This window comes from Peromyscus californicus, unplaced genomic scaffold (genome assembly GCF_007827085.1).
Source record: "Peromyscus californicus insignis strain IS unplaced genomic scaffold, ASM782708v3 Scaffold_11__1_contigs__length_118956290, whole genome shotgun sequence".
In the NCBI taxonomy this organism is placed as follows: Eukaryota; Metazoa; Chordata; class Mammalia; order Rodentia; family Cricetidae; genus Peromyscus; species Peromyscus californicus.
Genome location: NW_026294402.1, coordinates 60,736,565 through 60,756,649, shown reverse-complemented (window position 1 = coordinate 60,756,649; position 20,085 = coordinate 60,736,565). Strand labels below are relative to the sequence as shown.

General features: G+C 38.7%; 1 protein-coding gene across 6 annotated transcripts in view; it reads right to left on the bottom strand.

Moving 5' to 3' along the window:
- Csnk1g1 (casein kinase 1 gamma 1) overlaps window positions 1-20,085 on the bottom strand; it is a 151,082-nt gene that overhangs the window by 113,875 nt on the left and 17,122 nt on the right. For 4 of the 6 annotated variants that reach the window (XM_052712753.1, XM_052712760.1, XM_052712723.1 and 1 more), the window contains exon 2: window positions 2,531-2,579. The exons of 1 other annotated variant lie outside the window; for it this stretch is intronic. The gene's annotated coding sequence lies outside the window, so the exon portion shown is untranslated. Of the gene's footprint in view, window positions 1-2,530; window positions 2,580-16,780; window positions 16,956-20,085 lie in introns of all 6 variants that reach the window. One more of the 6 variants, XM_052712738.1, reaches the window with a different exon arrangement.

The window sequence follows — 20,085 nt, the reverse complement described above, 5'->3', positions numbered from 1 at the left end:
GTGTGTATCTCAAGATTGAGCACACAAATATTTTTAAGAAAAAATTTTTTGTTTTGTTTTGTTTTGCTTTTTTTTGAGACAGGGTTTCTCTGTGTAACAGTCCTGGTTGTCCTGGAACTTACTCTGTAGACCAGGCTAGCCTCAAACTCACAGAGATCCACTTTTTAATCTTGTTAGTTAATAAAAAACAAATTCTGGGCCGAGTGGTGGTGGCACACACCTTTAATCCCAGCATTCGGGAAGCAGAGGCAGGAAGATCTCAGTAAGTTCGAAGCCAGCCTGGTTTACAGAGCGAGTTCCAGAACAGGCTCAAGAGCCACACAGAGAAACCCTATCTTGAAAAAACCAAAAACAAAACAACAAAACAAAACAACAACAACAACTACTACTACAAAAAACAAATTCTGGAACTGGAGAGATGGCTCAGAGGTTAAGAGCACCGGCTGCTCTTCCAGAGGTCCTGAGTTCAATTCCCAGCAACCACATGGTGGCTCACAACCATCTACAATGAGATCTGGTGCCCTCTTCTGGCATGCAGGCACACATGCAGGCAGAACACTGTATACATAATAAATAAATAAATCTAAAAAAAATTAGAAAAGTAAAAGAAAACAAATTCTAAGATGAGAAGGCTGGGAATATGGGTCAGTAGATAAAGTGCTTGCTCCAAAAGAATGGAGATAGGAGTCCTGATTCCTAGCACCACGTACATAGCAAGTAAGCATAAGCAGCCCACTCTTAATTCCAATGCTTGGAAGGCCTGAAGACGGGGATCCTGAGTGTAAACTGGATAACTGGACTAGCCAGAAAGGAGAGATCTAGGTTCAATTCAGAGATCCTGCCTCAATGAATTCAGAGAACAGCAATCAAGGGAGATTCATGATGTCAGACTCATGCCTTCAAACACATGGGAACATGTGTAAACATGCACATGTGCCCCACCTGGACATACACCACACACAGAGCCATATTTTTTAATTGTAAGATGAAAATTCCCTAGTTTTCTACTACCAAACTAGCAAAACAGGTCTATAGAACTTACCTTCTCATCTCAATGAGGAGCCTAAGGCAAATGACTTAGTAAGCTTCACTGAACTCCCTCTGTCACCATAACTACCTCCATCCTCTTCTGAGAACTTTTTCATTACAAAGACATGCTGTGATACTCATCTCCTGGTCATCATTTCCTATCTATCATCCTCTCTCCCACAAGTCCTACACATACACCAAGTGCTCTGCTTCTACTCCTGTCTTCAACACTCAATAACTGCAGTTTTAATTTCATCTCCTCAAACCAACTGAATCTTTGTCCTGTCATAGTAAGTCACACACATTTGAAGTTAAACCAAGAATACTTTCTAGCCCTTCTTTTTTGCTTTTTTAGAATGCTTAGAGTTAAACTGTAGGCCTCAAGCGTGCTAGGAAATGTGTTTTATCATCTTCATCTCCAGGCAAAGAGAATCCCTGTCTTGAAAAACCAAAAGGAAAAAAATAATATGTATCTGTGTGGGGGTTTGCTCATGTGCATTCAGTTGCCTGTGGAGGTCAAAGAGGGTGTTAGATCCCCTGGAGGTGAAGTTACAGGTGCTTGTGAGCTGCCGTACAAGGGTGCTGAGAACTAAACTCAGGTCCTCTGAAAGAGCAGTGCACGTTCTTAACCACTGAGCCATCTCTCCTGCCCTATTCAAAGCATTCTTAATTAAACTAACAAATATTTACAAAGTTCCTTCTAAAACTGGGATAGTCACTGTTAGCAGGAACAGTGAACTCAACATTTACAGTTGGTTCTGTTCTTACAGCTTAGAATATAGAAGGGACATCATAAACGAGCACACATATAAAAGAACAACAAATGCTGAGATCATGGTGTAAATTAGACGAGTTGCAGAAATAATGAATTTAAATTTGAAGACTGAATTTCAGATAGATGCTGGAACTACTACAGCTCAGTACAGAGGGTCTGCCTAGCATACACAAAGCCTTGCGTCTGATCTCCAGCACAAGGTCTAAGGATCAGATAATGATGCTAAGGACTTTCTTTATTCAGCCTCACTAAGTTACCACTTTTAATAGTGAACTACAGCCAGAGTATCCAGATACAGGCAATACCAACCTAGAGATGAAAGGCTTTTGGCAAAAGGAGACCAACAAGGCAGGGCATCATAGTCAGAAAGGTGAAGAGGTAGCAGGAGTCCATTATTCAGTACTTTTTTAAAGGTCACTGAAAGCAGTAAGAGGCCTTTTAAGCAGGGAGTGACATATATACTTAAAAGGATATCAACTTGTAAGAGGCATTTAGATTTTTTTAAAGATGATTAGCTCTGGGTACTGTATCACCTCTTGAGCAGGTTCAACCTCAATGTGCCTGCTTTCTCAAAGAGTAATTATTGCTTTTCATAGAGGACACTGGGAACAGAGAAGACATGGTCACTACTGCCTCAGCTAGTCCAATCTAGCCAGAAGAATGCAAAGCTTGAGCTCTCTTCCTTCTGCTACACTAACAAAGGGTTCTTGCCCACCATTTACTCACCCATTCAGTCCCATTGAGTCAAAAGAGCACTGGCCTCACACCTGTCCTCCTGAAACAAACAAAAACAAACACATATAGAATGTTTTTAAAACACATTCACAAAGCTTTTGCTGGGCAAGAAAATCCTCCCTCCCTTGAGCAACTTAGTTTCTTCTATTTCTCACACTGAACATGCCCCATTATTTGAGTAGCATATTTAAAATATACTCCTTTTATGGCAAAATTTCTTTAAGGGGTTAAATTTCTATCTTTAAAAAAATTGATTTATTGAGAAACATCTCACATACTATATGATCCATCTATATAAAGGACAAGAGGAGAGGTGTAGCTCAATAGGTAGAGTATTTTTCTAGCATACAAGAGACCCTGTTCAACCCCATAAACTGAATAATAAGTGGGTGCGGTGGTAGACACCTGTAATCCCAGCACTTGGTAGGTGTGAGTAGGAGGATCAGAAGTTCAGTTTCCCTCAGTGAGACAATGAGTTGGGAGTCCAGCCCAGGTTTAATGAGACTCTGTCTCCAAAATGCATACACACACCACACACACACACACACACACACACACACACACACACACACCCAAAAAACAATAAATGTCATTCCTAGCATAGAGGTAACTTTCAAATGCAGAAATTTCAAGTACATTATACCTTACCTCACAGTTAGTGCAAATGGCTTTTATTGAAGCCTTTGAAATTTATTATTATTGCATGTGTATAGATGACGTATGTGTGTGGGGTACCATCCCAAGCATGTATGTGTGGAGGTCACAGGACAACTTCATGAAGTCGGTTCTCTCCATTTACTTTAACATTGTTTCTGGGTATTGAACTGAGGTGGCCAGGCTTGGAAGGCAGGTGATTTTACCTGCTGAGCCATTTCATCGGCCCATTAAAGACTCTGGAACTGAACATTGAACCAAGAACTTTTGTGCAGGCTAGTCAAGCACTGTACCACTGAAACAGTGTATTCTCTACATATCCTCAGCTGTCATAGTACTCTATTTCTACTGTCTGTGGCCTCAAACTCACAGAGATCTGCCTCTGCCTCCCAAGTGCTAGGATTAAAGGTGTGGGCCACTATTCTCAAACTCACAGCAATCCTCCTGCCACAGCCTCCTGAGTACTAAGAATACAGGTGTGCACCTCCTACCCAATTCTTGAATTTATTTGCCTGGTTAAACAGCTTTTCTAGTTGGTTTACTCATCTTAAGTTTAGGCTAGGGAAAGATTTGATGTCAATGTTCTTCCTTTCTCTTGGCTTTAAAAAATATTTATTTTGAGGCTGGAGAGATGCTCAGAGGTTAAGAGCACTGGCTGCTTTTCCAGGGGACCCAGGTCCAATTCCCAGCACCCACATGGCAGCTCATACCTGTCTGTAACTCCAGTTCCAGGGCTTCTGACACCCTCATGCAGATATATATGCAGGCAAAACACCAATAAACACAAAATTTAGGACAAAAATTTATTTTTATTTTGAGTGAGTATTGTGCCTGGGTATATAGATGTGCACTGTGTGTGTGTGCCTGGTGCCTGCAGAGGCCAGAAGAGGGTGTCAGATTTCCAAGAATGGAGTTAGAGACAGCAGTGAACAACCATGTAGGTGCTGGAAAACAAACTCAGACCCTCTAGAAGAGCAACAAGTACTCTTAAGCACTGAACATATGTCCAGTCGCCTTTGGACCTCACCTTTAAATCTCCTAAATCTTATCAACATAAATATGGTGGTGACTTTGTCAATGTAAAGTAAGTGTACTATAATATTGGGAGATTTTAATAAAGAAGAGGAAAAATATGTAGTTATGTAATAAAATTTACAGCTGGGCATGGTAGCACATGCATTTGATTACGGTGCTTGGGTAGCAATGGGCAGACCAGTGAGCCTGGTCTATATATATAGCAAGCTCCAGACCCGTCAGGTACGTAGTGAAATGCTGTCTCAAAACTAAAAAATCACAAGTTAATATGAGTAAATATTAGTTTACTTGATGGCTCTACTGTTGGGGCTGCACCATAACTGAATCTAGTACCTAATTATTTTTTTCTTCCCGTGATACATCAGTAGGGATTGCCAAATTGCATAAGGTCTTAACAGTGTGTGGTGGCCTTGGAAAGAATATTTGCAAATGATTTTCTTTCTAAATTCCACTGTAACATAAAGATGTCTTGAAACTTGTGGTAAGTAATCTGATTTTCATACCCCAATTAGGTTTTCTTTGCTACTTTTACTTTAGAATTGCTATTAGTTAATCCAGTATCTTAAAAAACAGTTATGGGCCAGGTGTGATCAAGAGCCACCTTGTCTACATAGTGAGTTCCAGGACAGCCAGACCCTGTTTCAAAAAAACAGCAGCAGCAGCAGCAGCAACACACACACACACACACACACACACACACACACAAAGGGTAGTCAAGCAGTTAGAGGATCAATAGGCATATATATATATATATATATATATATATATATATATATATATATATATATATTTGAGACAGGGTTTCTCTGTAGTTTTGTTATTTTTAACATCATCTTTCCTGGAGAACTATTTACTTTGCATAAATACAGATGCATCCAGATTTAATTGTTCCATGAAACTATATAAACTTTATAAATTTCGTCACATTTGACTGTGTCAAATTATACATACCTTTTAACTAATAAAATGTTACCTACATTAAATGAGAAGTCCTAAGAACATTAGAAATAAATATGTTATATTTCTCTTCTTTTGCAAAAGCAGTTGAGCCACTTTAGAATCTACAGGCTTGTGCTGAGTGTGGTTGTAAACATCTGTAACTCCAACACTCAAAATGCTGAGGCAAAGGCAGCAAGACTGCAAGTTCAAGTCTTCCTTTTCCTGACCTCCAGACTCTCGTGTGTAGGTGAACACACCCGTACAAACATGGTACCCGCACACATAAACACACACATGCAAAAAAGAAATAATAAAATGTTTTATTCTCCCTTTTTTCTTTTCTTTTCCTTTTTTTGGGGGAGGGGAGGGGTTGGAGACAGATTTCTCTGTGCAGTCCTGGTTGTCCTGGAACCCACTCTGTAGACCAGGCTGGCTCTGAACTAAGAGATCTGCCTGGCTTTGCCTCCCAAGCGCTGAGGTTAAAGGCATGTGCCACCACTGCCCAGAAATAACAAAAATTAAAAAAAAGTAAAGTGTTGCTTTTAAAGCCACAAGCAAAGATGGAAGCCTAATGTGCTGCACACCTGTAGTTCCAGCTCTCAGAAGGCTAAGGCAGGAACTTTAAAAGCTTGAGGCCTGCCTGGGATACACAGTGAGATCCTGTATCAAAGAAAAAAAATATCAAGTTTGAGATTCACAAAATATATCTTACTTAAAAAGTGCCTTGCTTTTATTATTTTGATTTAAAAAAATAAAAACAAACAAACAAACAAACAAACCTCAGAGCCCCACATAGCTCAGACTGGTCTGGAACTTGTTAGAGAGCTGAAGATGACCTGGAGCTCCTAAGCCTAGGACCTCTCTCCATCCAAGGGCTAGATTACAGTCTAGGGTACCACTCCCAGCTCAGAAGTACCTTGCTCACCTTAATTATAATGTTTTTGACAGAGAAATTCAGAAAAGTAAGATATATTTTGATGTGTAAGTACATGTATATTTTTGTTACCACAATGCTGTTGAATTAAAACAGAAATAAAATTTGTTGTATGTAGAACACTGCGTTGTAGTGTATGCTGGGGATGGTGGTAACTTTTGCACCCACAAAAGCACCTGCACCACAAGAACTGATGTAGGACTGAAGGAAGGACTCTTTGGGCCTTTCAATGTTTTTAGTACTTAGGAACAGTGAACACTATTTTTTTTTTCCTGTAACCATCTTTTATAACTAAGTAGTAACAGAAGAAATAAAAGTTTATTTTAATAAGAATGGAGCATCTTTTTTAAAAACATGATTTGTGTTTATTGGCTTGCGTGTGTGTGTGTGTGTGTGTGTGTGTGTGTGTGTGTGTGTGTGTGTGTGTGTGTATGAATGTATGCCAAATATGTGCATATCCATGGAAGTCCACTTGTGAGCTGCCTGACATGGGAACTGAACTAGCAAAGCAGCAAGTGCTCTTTTTTTTTTTTTAATTTAACTTTATTTTATGTGCATTTATTTTACCCACAGTGCTAGGTTTCCTGGAACTGGAGTTACAGACAGTTGTGAGCTGCCATGTGGGTGCTGAGAATTGAACCCGGGTCCTCTGAAAGAGCAGCCATTGCTCCTAACTGCTGAGCTATCTCTCCAGCCCCTCAAAGGCACTATTTTTTTTCTGTAAGCATCTTTTATAATTAAGTAGTAACAGAACAAATAAAAGTTTATTTTAGGGGGCTGGAGAGACGGCTCAGTGGTTAAGAGCACCGACTGCTCTTCCAGAGGTCCTGAGTTCAATTCCCAGCAACCACATGGTGGCTCACAACCATCTGTAATGAGATCTGGTGCCCTCTTCTGGCCTGCAGGGACACATGCAGGCAGAATACTGTATACATAATAAATAAATAAATCTTTAAAAAAAAGTTTATTTTAATAAGAATGGAGCATCACCTTAATTGTTAAAAAAAAAAAAAAAAGAATGGAGCATCATGAAGTGGTCTTCAATCACATTTCACCTTTCTGGTACGTTCTCTCTCAGAAACAGCACAGCAGGCTTCTATTTGAACTTTTACAAATATATATGATCAGCACATTTCAATATTTTCAGTAAAACTCACTCTATATTGTATCAACTGAGGGAAGTATGAGTAGACAGCTCTAACCTAAAAACCAAGCGATCTGTCCTATCATCTATTAACACTGCACTATTCTCACACTTAATGGCTTACCAATAAAAACTCTGCAGCCCCAGCATCATAAGAGATAAATTTAATTTCTACAACAAATTAAAATTGTAGATAACTGGGTCCACAACTACTTTAAATGTTATGCAGTTGTATTGTTATTATTGATTTTGCTTCTGGGCAATTCTGGGGATGGAACCCAGCAAGGGCTGCATGCATGTTAAGCAAACACATTGAGCCCCACTCCCCAAACCCACAGCTACTTTAAATAATGGGTTTGAAAGCTCCATGATTATAACTACCTGCAACTACTATAAACCCTAGCGTTTAATCCACATCTCTCAGCTTTTAGAGTTTATAAAAACACTGTTTGAGTGCCTACTGAATACCAAGTACTATACAATAAGGTGAGACTAAACTATTCTATGAGAAGCACTATTTTTCTTACACATGACAGAAAGTTTAGAGATTAAGTTGTCTGACAGGACATGGCTATGAAATGGCAGGAAAAACAAAAAACAAAAACAAACCTTGAAAATCAAATATGCTGGATCCCAAAGGGCCTGCTTACATCATGTACATCATACAATATCATATTTTGAGCCCTTTCAATGTGAATGAAAATCTCTGTATCTCAATTTTTTTGGTCTTGCTGTGGTTTAATTAATCAATTTTAGCTTTTTGAGACAGGGTCTCTTTACCAACCCCTGGCTACCCTGGAACTCACTATATAGACCAGGCTGGCCTCAAACTCACAGAGATTCACTATCTCTGACTCCTGAGTGCTGGGATTAAAAGCGTGCCCACCACATCCGGCAGTTTTACTGTGGTTTAAGACAAGGACAGCAAAAGGAAAGGTGTGCATGTATGTGTACCCAAGATTTTTATTTTATTTATTTTTTAACACCAAGGATGGAATCCAGGGCCTTGGTCTTGATGAGCAAAAAAATCTCTGCCACTGTGTCTGGCAAGATGTCTCAGCAGGTAAAGGTGCTCGATACCAACCCTGACAACTGGAGTTCAAACCCTGGAACCCACATGGTGGAAGGAGAGAATTGACTCATACAAACTGTCCTCTGACTTCCATATTAGCATGCCTCTCTCTACACTATACACACACACACACACACACACACACACACACACACACACACACACACACACACACAAGCAAATAAATTTAAGTTTTAAACACTGTTTAAAAGAAAGAAGAAAAGCAGCTAATATGGGAGGTTGTTTCGAAGTTGAAAATTTAGAGAATTTCTTCTGAGTCACCCTCTCTATCAGATCAGAGCTACTAGGACAAGCTGTGATAGATGCTTAGCTGTGTTTTGCCTTGGTTAGTACATGGCCTGAATCCAGTTCCTAGAATGCACAAGGCAGAAGGAGATGTGACTTCTACAAGTAGTCAAGTTATCCTACAATATCAACATGTGGACTGTGATGCACACCCATACATACATACATGGAAATAAATGTTGCGGAATATTTGTTTACACTGTGTGAAGATGTATTGCTGTGATTAGTTTAATAAAGAACTGAATGGCCAATAGTTAGGCAGAAGAAATAGGCAGGATTTCTGGGGAGAGAGAGGAAGAGGAGAAGGAATCTGTATTACACCAGAGAGACGCCAGGACACTGAAGAAGTTGGACATATGGTACAGAGCAGAAGTACCAAGCCACGAAGCAGAATGTAGATTAATAGAAACAGGTTAATTTGAGTTATATAATGAGTTGAGGAGAAGCCTAAGTAAGCTAAAGGCCAAAACTTCTTAATTAATAAGTCTCTGTGTCATTATTTGGGGGCTGGCGATCCAAAGATAGTCCGACAAGAAAGCTTGCTGTAAACAATTTTTTTAAGAGATGAAGTCTCACTATGTTGTTTAGGCTGGTTCTGAACTGCTTTCAAGGGAGCCTCCTGCTTCAGTCTCCCAAGAAAGTGGAATTACAGTATCACTACTATGTCAAGCTCAAGATATATCTTAAATATTGTCACTGAAATGATTTCATTTCTCAGAGATGATGCTACAAAGAATGATCAGCTTTAGTCCATCCATGACAGTCTGGTGGAAACTATCTGGGTGCTTAGAATTTGCCACATAGAACGGGACAGAGAAAGAGTCAACAAAGAAAAACAAAGGAAGACTCTGAGTAGAAAAGGTAAGAAAGAAATGGAGAAAATACCACAGAGACAAAATAAATTAAAAATACAAATGAAATGCTTATGAGTGTATTAATTATGCTTATGACATCATAGCCAATATGCTGATGTTTTAATTATAATCTTTGCGTGGGAGAATGTGGTTATGATCTGTTTAATGTTCTTTATTTTCCAATACTTACACCAAGCAATGAAAAAATTTTTCTAAGGCTTATTTTAATGCTTTGTTATTGACTTTCTTTAGCATTGAGGATCAAATTCAGGGCCTACCATATGTTAGGCAGGCATGTATCATGCTAGGCAGGCATGTATCACTGAGCCACACTCCCAGTCTCATGCTTAATTTCTTTTCCTCTTTTCTTTTTTGAGACAGGGTCTCATTTCTGTCTAAAATATAGATAGATAGATAGATACAGACAGACAGACAAAACAAACAAACAAACAAACAAATAAATAAATAAATAGTTTCTGGTATGGTCGGGTGGTAATACAATAAAACCCTGTCTCAAACAAACAAGCAAATAAAAAGTGTTTCTGATATAGCTGGGCGGTGATGGCGCATGCCTTTAATCCCAGCACTCAGGAGGCAGAGGCAGGTGGATCTCTGTGAGGCAGCCTGGTCTACAGAACGAGATCCAGGACAGCCAGGACTATACACAGAGAAATCCTGTCTCCAAAAACCAAAAAGTTTCTGGTAAAGCACAATGTATACTAATCTACAAACATTCAAAACTTTAGTATAATAATAATAGACCAGGAAATTTATATTTATTTTCAGATTATATAGACAGTTTAAACATGAGCTTAAAGTACAACAAAAGGATATTATTTTCCCTTTTGTTTTTGTTCTTTTAAAGCTGGGTCTCATGTAGCTCAGACTGGCCTGTAGCTAAGGGTGACCTTGAACCTCTTCCTTCCACTACTCAAGTAGGATTACAGATGTGTGTCACCAGGCCAGAGAAGACAAGAATACTATTTTCTAAGAACACCACTTTCAGTGGACTTGAAAGAGGTGCTTATACATGTTTTGTTTGTTTATGTTTTTGCCTGCCTGAGTTAATGTACACCATGTGCACACACATGCAGGAGCCCTTGGAGTTCAGAAAAGAACATTGGATTCCCCTGGAATTGGAGTTACAAGTAGTTGTGAGCCATCATGTGGGTGCTGGGAACCAAACCTGGGTCTTCTGCAAAAGCAGTAAATATTAACTGCTAAGGTCTCTTCAGCCCCCAAAGAAGTGCTTTTAATTTAAAACCCAAGTAATGACAGTAGCCAAGTTTGAACTACTGAAATCATGTATCTAAGTGATAGTTAAACTTCACCAAAACATGTTCTCAAAGTTCCATCATTTCCTCCATTACAACAGTTTTTCTATCTTTAATTCTTTAATGATACTTACAGAAGAATTAGAAAAAATTACAAAGATTCTAGTCAGTGGTTTATTTTTTAAGTATTGTTAGTTAAGACAACCTACAAAGAAAATGAAATTCTGTTTTAAATACTTCTATGTGCCACTCCAGTATACATTATGTATGAAAAGGGTAGACCAACAGTGGGTTACGAGGAAAATATGTTTCTCTTCTAATGAAACAGTTTTCATTTTCTGTATTCCTAAACACTTTCTTTAAGCCAAGTTATGCTAAAAGCAATAACAAAAACTAACTTTCAAGGCTGGAGAGATAGCTCAGCAGTTAAGGGCACATACTGTTCTTGTAAAGGGCCTGGGTTCCATTCCCAGCACCCATGTCGAGCTGCTCACAACAGCCTGTAACTCCAGGGGATCCAAAAAATCTTATAAAAACAAACAAACAAAAAACCCTATATAACTTTATCTGAGTGATGAGTTCCTCCCCCCACCTACTCAAGTAAAATAAAGATTCCTCACACAAGTTTGTGTCCAGCTTGGGCTACATAGTGGATCCTAAGCCAGCTAGAATACATAGTAAGACCCTATCTCAAAAGAGATAATTAAAAAAAAAAAATAACAAAACCAAAACAACAACAACAAAAAACCACTAACCAGGGAGCCTGGCAACTTTCTCAAATAATTGTTGGCTTTTAAAACTTCTTTATCATTAACTATCTCCCAAAGGTCCAGTATGTTTTTTCCATTAGCACTTACTTTATGATTGAGGATTTGAACTTTAAACTTTGATAAGCAACTCTTTGTCTTATAATCTTAATATTGCTGGGAGAGGGGAAGGCTGCCGGGAAAAGGGAGGGAATCAGCCAGAGGATGGGAGGAGCCCAAGGAGGCAGATGAGGAGAGGGACAAATTAGAACAAAGCATAATGACACATGTTTGAAATGCCAAATAAAACCAAATACTTTGTATGCTAACTTAAATAATTTTTTTTTAAAGAAAACAAAAAGTAGATGGAAGCAACTCAAATTTCAACTATTTCTGTTAATATCAGACCTACATACAACCTAGATCATGGCTTGAGTTCCTTGGACTTTTGAGAGTCAGCTCACTTTTTGTTGTTGTTGTTGGTTTTGGTTTTTCAAGTCATGGTTTCTCTGTGTAGTTTTGGTGCCTGTCCTGGATCTCACTCTGTAGACCAGACTGGCCTCGAACTTGCAGAGATCCGCCTGGCTCTGCCTCCCTAGTGCTGGGATTAAAGGCGTGCGCCACCACTGCCCGGTGGGGTCAGCGTACTTGTCTTGACCTACTTACGTCATTTCAGAAGCTTAAGGGAAATATTAACATTTATGCATCACACACTTACATATTTCAATGTAGCCTCACATTTTGCTTGTCTTGTTACTGAGCCTCCAGTACCAACATAAGGCTTTAACACAGTACCTACTGGATAGATTTATGATGCCTGAATAAATAATACTCTTCTTATTTCACATATACCTCTACCACTACACACGATTGTGGCTTATCCAACTAGCAAATCAGATTTCTGCAACTCTATGGAAGAAGAGGCTCTTGTCTGTCTCATGTATGTCTAGTACCAAGTACTGTGCCCAAACAAGCAAATAAATGTTTGGTTGAATTGACTGTTTTCAATTAATTGAAATTTACTTAACAAGCACCTCCAATTAACTAGATTCTATCCTGTTGTTTTCATTTCTTATTCTAATTACAAGAAAATTAGGAAACAAAAATCACAATATACACAAAACATACAATTAATACTTTATATACATCTTACTTCTTTCTTATTTTAAGCACAAGTAGCCTATTGGTGTTAGAAAAAACTACCTGCTCTCAATAACTATATATCTCACTAAATATGCTGCTTAATCAATATGTTTACAAATAATTTAAGAATAAAAATGTAGATCAAGAAAAATTTAATATATATAGTGTTTGGTGAGATAGCTTAGCAGTTAAAATCACATACAATTTCTGAAAAAGAAAGACCCAAACTTGGCTCTATGCACCTTTGTTGGTTCATAACCACCTGAAACTCTAGCACAAAGGGACCTGATGCCCTCTCTAGTCTCCGTAGGTGCTACACACACACACACACACACACACACACACACACCCTACACACACGAAAAAAATTTAATTTAATTGACATATGCAGAAATGGTGGTATATACCCAGCATTTGGGAGACTGAGGGAGGACCATCAGTTTGAAATTAGTTTGGGCTACATATCATAATTAATAGTAAAAATACCAATAATAATGACGGTGGGTATGAATATAACAAATCAGAAAAGCACCCATAACCATGCTAGGAATGCAGCTCAGTTGGTTAAGTGCTTGCTTGGATACACAAGGCTCTGCCTGGATTCCCAGAGCTACATATACCAGGCTTGGTCATGCATACTTGTAATCTCAGCACTTGGAGGTAGAGGCAGGAAGATCAAGAATTCAAGGTCACCCTCAGCTACACAGTGAGTTTTGAAACCAACCTAAGCTATACAAAAGCTCTGTCTCAAAAACATCCACCACCACCAGGAAACAAACAAAACACAACAGCAAAAACACTCCACCATACACTACTATATGATCCAGCTACACACATCCTGGGCAAATATGCAAAGGATTCTAAGAGAGCACATCCCAGAGATACTTGAACATTCATGCTTACTGCTGCACTATTCACAGTAGGTAGAGATATAGAACCAGACTAGATGTCTACCAACACACAGAAGGATAAAGGAAATGTGGTATATACACACAATTGAATTGTATTCAGCTGTAAAAAGAAGTCAAATTATGACATTCACAAGAGAATGGATAGAACTAGAGATTTCATGGTAAATGAAATAAGCCAGAATCAAAAGGACATAAATGGCTTGGTTTTTTCCTTACACGTGGAATCTGGATTTAAATCCTATATATATGTAGGACATGAAAGTAGAAGGGAGTATGAAAGAAAAAAGACTACAGGTAGGTGGTGGTGGGAAAACAACAGGGGTCAATGCAATATAGTCAATGAGAGGAAAAGGATGAACTGTTGCAGGGAAACCAGTAGGAGGAAGAGGGGAAGGACAGGGGAGGGCAGTTGGAGAATAAAAGACAAGTATAATGACATCTATAAATAAAACTTTAACAGTGAAACCCATTTCCTTATATGCTAACCAAATAATTTAAGGAAAAAAAACCTTCTAAATTCTTCACATTCTTACCAATACTTACTACCTTCTTCTCTGTATGTATTTTTTACATAGCAGCCATCCTAAAGGTGATACATGGTATTTTTGGACACAAAGTATTAGGGAACATAGTAAGTAACTACAGAAAAGGGATATTTAACAAAGCGGTGTTTAGGAACAGTGCCAAGGGGCTGAAGAGATGTCTTAGTGGTTAAGAGCATTGACTGCCCTTCCAAAGGACCTGGGTTCGATTCCCAGCACCCACATGGCAGCTCACAACTGTCTTTAACTCAAGTTCCAGTGAATCCGAAGCCCTCATACAGACATACACACAGGCCAAATACCAACACACATAAAAGTTTAAACAAACAAAAACAAAGAACAGGGCCAAGAAGAGACGGGGCGGGAGTTAAATAAGAAAGGAGGCTGATTTAATCTCAGCACTTGGGAGGGAGAAGCAGGTTGAGCTCTGAATTCCAGGTCATATACTACAAAGGAAGACTTTCCTTCAAAAACTACATGAAATTTAAAAAAAGAAAGAAAGAAAAAAATGCTGTGTGTGGTGGTACACACCTTTAATCCTAGCACTGGAGGCAGAGCCATGTGGATCTCTGTGAGTTCAAGACCAGCCTGGTCTACACTGTGAGTTTCAAGACAACCAGAGCTACATAGAGAGATTCTGGGGAAAAAAAACAACAAAAAACCTAAAGAAAGAAACAAGAAAAGAAGCTGGGCCTATAATGCCAGCACTTGGGAGCCGGGGGAAGATTGCTCACAGATAGGAGGCCAATTTGATCTACATAGGGAATTCCAATTCATCCGGTGATACACAGCAGACAAAATTTCAAAAATTAAAGGTGTGGTGGTACACACTTTTAATTCAGAAGAGGTAGGCAGATCTCTGTGAATTTGAGGTCAACCTGGTCTACATGACAAGTTTGGGGCTACACAGTGAGACTGTCTCAAAAAAAGGGGGGGAAGATTGCAGGGAAAATAATTGACAATTACAAAAACATATGGTCAAGAGAGTAGAGTTTCTAGTATAGAAGCTCTCAAACCATGGTCCTATGGACAACAGCATAAGCAACTTCTAGTAATTTGTTTAAAATGAACATTTTGGAATCCCATGCAAGAAGAGTTCAACTGGAAAGTCTTGACAGTGCAACTTTAACAAACTCTCCAAGGGATTCTGTTGTACACTACAAACTTAGAGTCACTGGGCTAGTCCCATCAGAGAACTAGAATTACATCTAATTAAAAGAAGTGATAGCATGTGCTTTCAAGTGCACAGGGCCTTTAATATATATTTATGTTATATTAAATGAGGAGCAAGAGCAGAGAGAGTACTCAACTTTGGAGGCCTTGTTCCTCTTAATTACCACTGCTCTCAGGAAATGAAAAAAATATTCTTTTAGGCTTTCCAAAAAATATTGACAAAACATGACTGTATGCCATGCCCAAGAACCACTAACCTGTGTCTACATTTTTTTTGGTTTGCTTTCTTATTGGTTTTGGTGATGGGTATAAAAGCCCCCAGGGCCTTTCATATGCTAAGTACATTCTTTACCACCACAAATTTTGATGTTACATTGTCATTATCATTCCTTCCATGATGTTTTCTACAACCCTAAGAGTTATTAAGTAATTTTTAAATTATAAACACTGTTAAAATCGATTAAACAGACAGCACTGTTTCTCTGAAATACTATCTTTGGTAATTCTTTGAGACCTTTCAGGGGAATATTCCAGCAAAAAAAGACTGGGATTTACTCTCTCTTTTCCTAGAAACAATACCAAGATTATTCACTTGAAACATTACTCACTTACAAGTCTTAGCCTATGATTTTTTTCAACAGCAAATAGTGTCCTAAATCTTTTTGTTGTTATTGATTTTTTGAGACAGTGCTTCCCTGTGTAACAGTCCTGGCTGTCTTGGATCTCACTCTGTAGACCAGGCTGGTCTGAAACTCACAGAGATCCACCTGTCTCTGCCTATCAAGTGCTGGGATTAGAGGCTCAAGTCACCACCTCCCGGCTAAGTGTCTTAAATCTCAATCAGGGCATTTCCAATTATAAATGCCCAGGGCAAACTTCCTTCTCCCTCTAGTCACAGTTAAGGTCAAAAGGGAAAAGTTCTTTGAGCATTTCTCTTTGCTAGGCTAATTTTTTGGGGGGAGGAGAAGGGTTTGAGATAGGATTTCTCTATGTAACAGCCTGACTGTCCTGGTACTCACTCTGTAGACTAGGCTGGCCTGGAACTCAGAGATCGACCTGCCTCTGCCTCCCAAGTGCTGGGGTTAAAGGTATGGGTTTTTTTCGGTTGTGTTTTTTGCAAAGGGCATTCAGCCTTTGGAAGCAATTTTAATTTTTAGGCAGTTGCTCTCTGGTCTTTCTCTCTACATTATATTTGGCTCCTTTTGTTGACTTCTGAGTTCTATGAGTATCTCCCTCCAGATATAGTCTTGCTAGTCAGCTAACTTCAAACTCACTGAGTAGCCCAGGCTGTCTGTGATCTCCTAATCTTAGTTTAGCCACCCTACAGCTAGGCATTTACCTCCACACTTGTCTCCCACTCACATCTCTTAAAAACTTAAAAGGTCATTTGGAACCAGGAGATGCCCTGGGGAAGCAAGTGCTTGGTGACTAAACAGTCATTTGAGTATTTTACGCTTGCTCCTTTCAAAACAACAACAACTATACTTTTTTATGTTTATTTGTATTGTGTCTACCTGTATAGATGCACACCATGGGTGTGTCTGGTGCCTACAGAGGTCAGAAGAGGGTATAAGATCCCCGGGAACTGGAGTTACAGATGTATGAGTCACCATGTGGTACTGAGAACTGAACCTGAGTCCTCTGCAAGAGCAGAAAGTGCCCTTAACCGCAGAACCATCGCTCCAGCACCTTTAAAAAAAAACAACAAAAAGCCAGGTGGTGGTGGCACATGCCTTTAATCCCAGCACTCTCAGTGGGTAGAGCATGAGACTCTTAATCTCAGGGTCATGGGTTCGAGCCCCACGTTGGGCGCCAAATGTAGATATAACCAACCGTCTTATTAAATAAGAAACACACAGCCGATTCAGAGAAGAAAGCCAAGAGGTCAGAACTAAGAGCCTTACCCTTCCTGCTTCAGCCAAAAGAGCTCTCTGAAAAGGAGCTACTTCCTGTGTGTTTGTCTTTATAGCCTTTCTGTTCTGCCTTCTCATTGGTTGTAAACCCAAACACATGACTGCCTCTGTAGAGACTTCCAGGTCTTCTATGGTTGGTATTGAGATTAAAGGCGTGTGTCTCCAATGTTGGCTGTATCCTTGAACACACAGAGATCTACCTAGCTCTGTCTACTAAGTGCTGGAATTAAAGGTGTGCACCACCACCGCCACGCTCTTGCTATGGCTCTAATAGCTCTGACCCCCGGGCAACTTTATTTATTAACATACAATTAAAATCACATTTCAATACAAGTAAAATACCACCACAGGATCTCTTGAGAGTTAGAGGCCAGCCTGGTCTACAAAGTGAGTTCCAGCACTGCCAGGACTGTTTCATAGAGAAACCCTGTCTCGAAAAACCAACCAACCAACAAACAAAAACTTTGACCTCAAACTCTATCATCCTGCCTTCACCTCCCAGATGCTCACATTATAGAAAAGTACCAACACAAGGAAGATCACCATTGCAAGGTGTTTCCTATATTACTGGAAATAAATTGTACCTATTCTTAACACAATAAATGTTATACTGCATTATGGCAGAAGTTTGAAAATTATTATGCCCTATCTTTATTCCCATTTTCTCATTCTTTTCTTTTTTCATCTTTTAAGATGTTTCCTAATTTACTAAATAACTACTGTGAAGTGTTAATTTCCCTAAGGTCCCTCAATTTTCTCAATATGCTATTTTTGAAAATTTGGCTATATAATAATTTTGTCTTTATAATAAAATCTTAATTGTATCATGAAATTATAAAATCTTTTATTATGAAATACTAAAACCTGGTATAATTATAGACAAGTAAAAGTGAAGAACAGAAAAAGCAATTTATATTAGAGTAGTGAAATTCTCATTTTCCTCATTATTCTTATTACATTATTCATTCAACAAAATGAGTATCATTACAATTTTAAACTGGCTAGCTTCCTTTTCTACTCTTGGTTAAAAAATTTACATACAAATATGCAACTTAACTCCATCCTTAATACATTCTCTCCTGTCATTGTTTCAGGATGTGGTTAAATTTCTACTGGTATGGAAAACTTAATCATTGTGAAGTGTATCATATGACAGATTTTATTTTAAAGCTATATGCATCTCATTCTTCATGGCCTATCAAAAATTACTCAGAAATATATTTGATGGCCCAAACCAATGCAATCCCAATACTGTAATGTGCTAAGAAAAGAAATGTTCTGAAATCACTAACAAGTAAATGACTATTATTTCAACATATCTCTGTTATAGAGAAATAAAGAATGGTTTCACAAGATCAAGGGTAGGGGAAAAATACTGACTCACAGAAGGTTTGAAATAGTAGAGCAATGGGCAGTAAATCCAGAGAAATAGGAATACCAGAACATATATGCCTCGATTTCTTTATTGATAAAATAGGAATGACCACTATAGAACAAAAACAAACCTAATCAGAGATGTGGGACTACCTACCAGGAGTTCGTTACCCTTATCCCTGTTCCTTCCGTAAAACAGCTTCAAGGCAGCATATGAAAAGGCAGAGCTTATTAAATGAAACCAGTTAGACACAAAATACCCATAATTTAATGAGACCTCTTCTCAGATCCACACACAGGGCTGAAGGAGTTGGTCCTTGTGCATCCACATTAAATTAATAACCCTGAAAAGAGATTCAATTTGTTTTATTCTGGCTTAGATGATAGTTTACGTTTGTTCTGTGAATAGGGCCAGAAACTTTTCCTTTCTTTTCTGTGACTCTATACTGAATTTGTTGTTATTTTTTGAGACAGAGTTTCAAAAATAATGGAACTAGCTCTGTAGATCAGGCTGGCTTTGAACTCAGAGATACGCCTGCCTCTGCCTCCTGAGTGCTGGGTATCAAGACATATGCCACCACTGATCAGCTTTGTGGAAAGCTGCTGCAAAAAGACACCTGAGATTCACCTCTGCCTCCACATGCATCTGTGTGATGGAGGCAGGAAAATCAGCAAGGTGAGTTCAAAGATAGTCCTGGCTAAGTAAAACTCCGAAAATCATTAACAGCAACAGTAACAAAATTTAATGACAGTACAGGCTACCTGAAACTCTGTCTCAAAAGTAACAACAGCGACAATACCAAATTCCACAGATAAACAAACGGAACCCACAAAATATCAAAGTACCAAACTTAAAATTCCTCTATAGTACATAGTATAAAAAAAAGTATTTATACTTTGTTATAAAGTTTTAAAACATTGGAGCTTTCAGTAATGACTATGTTTTAGCTTTGTAGTACCCTACAGTAGCTGAAAGTCTTGAAGATCTATTACTGCTCCTAATAGTTGAATTATTACTGTTTAGAATTAAAATCATATTTTCATAAACAACCCAAGAGTTCTATGAAAATTACCCCTATTAAAAAAAAAAAGTAGTAGCCTGGCAGTGGTAGCTACTACTTGGGAGACAGAGGCAGGCAGATCTTTGAGTTTGAGGCCTGCCTGGTCTACAGAATGAGTTCCAGGACAGCCATGGCTACAAAACAAAACAAACAAACAAACAAACAAAGGGTAGTGAAGTTAACAAAAAATGCTTACTATGAAAACATGAGGACTCAAGTTCAAATCCTAAGCACCCACCTAAAAGGAGCCAGGCATGGCTGTGCTTGCCTGCAACCCAGCAATGGGCAGCAGAGAGAGGTGGATCTTGAGAACCTAGAGTTTCCAGTTTAATGAGAGTCTGTCTGAAGGCAGTAAGGTGAATGACAGAGGAAGATACCCCCCCACGCCCCCCACACACAGTGCTTTTACATTCACATAATAAAATAAGAAGAAAAATACACGTTATGTCAAAAATAATACTATTGTATCTT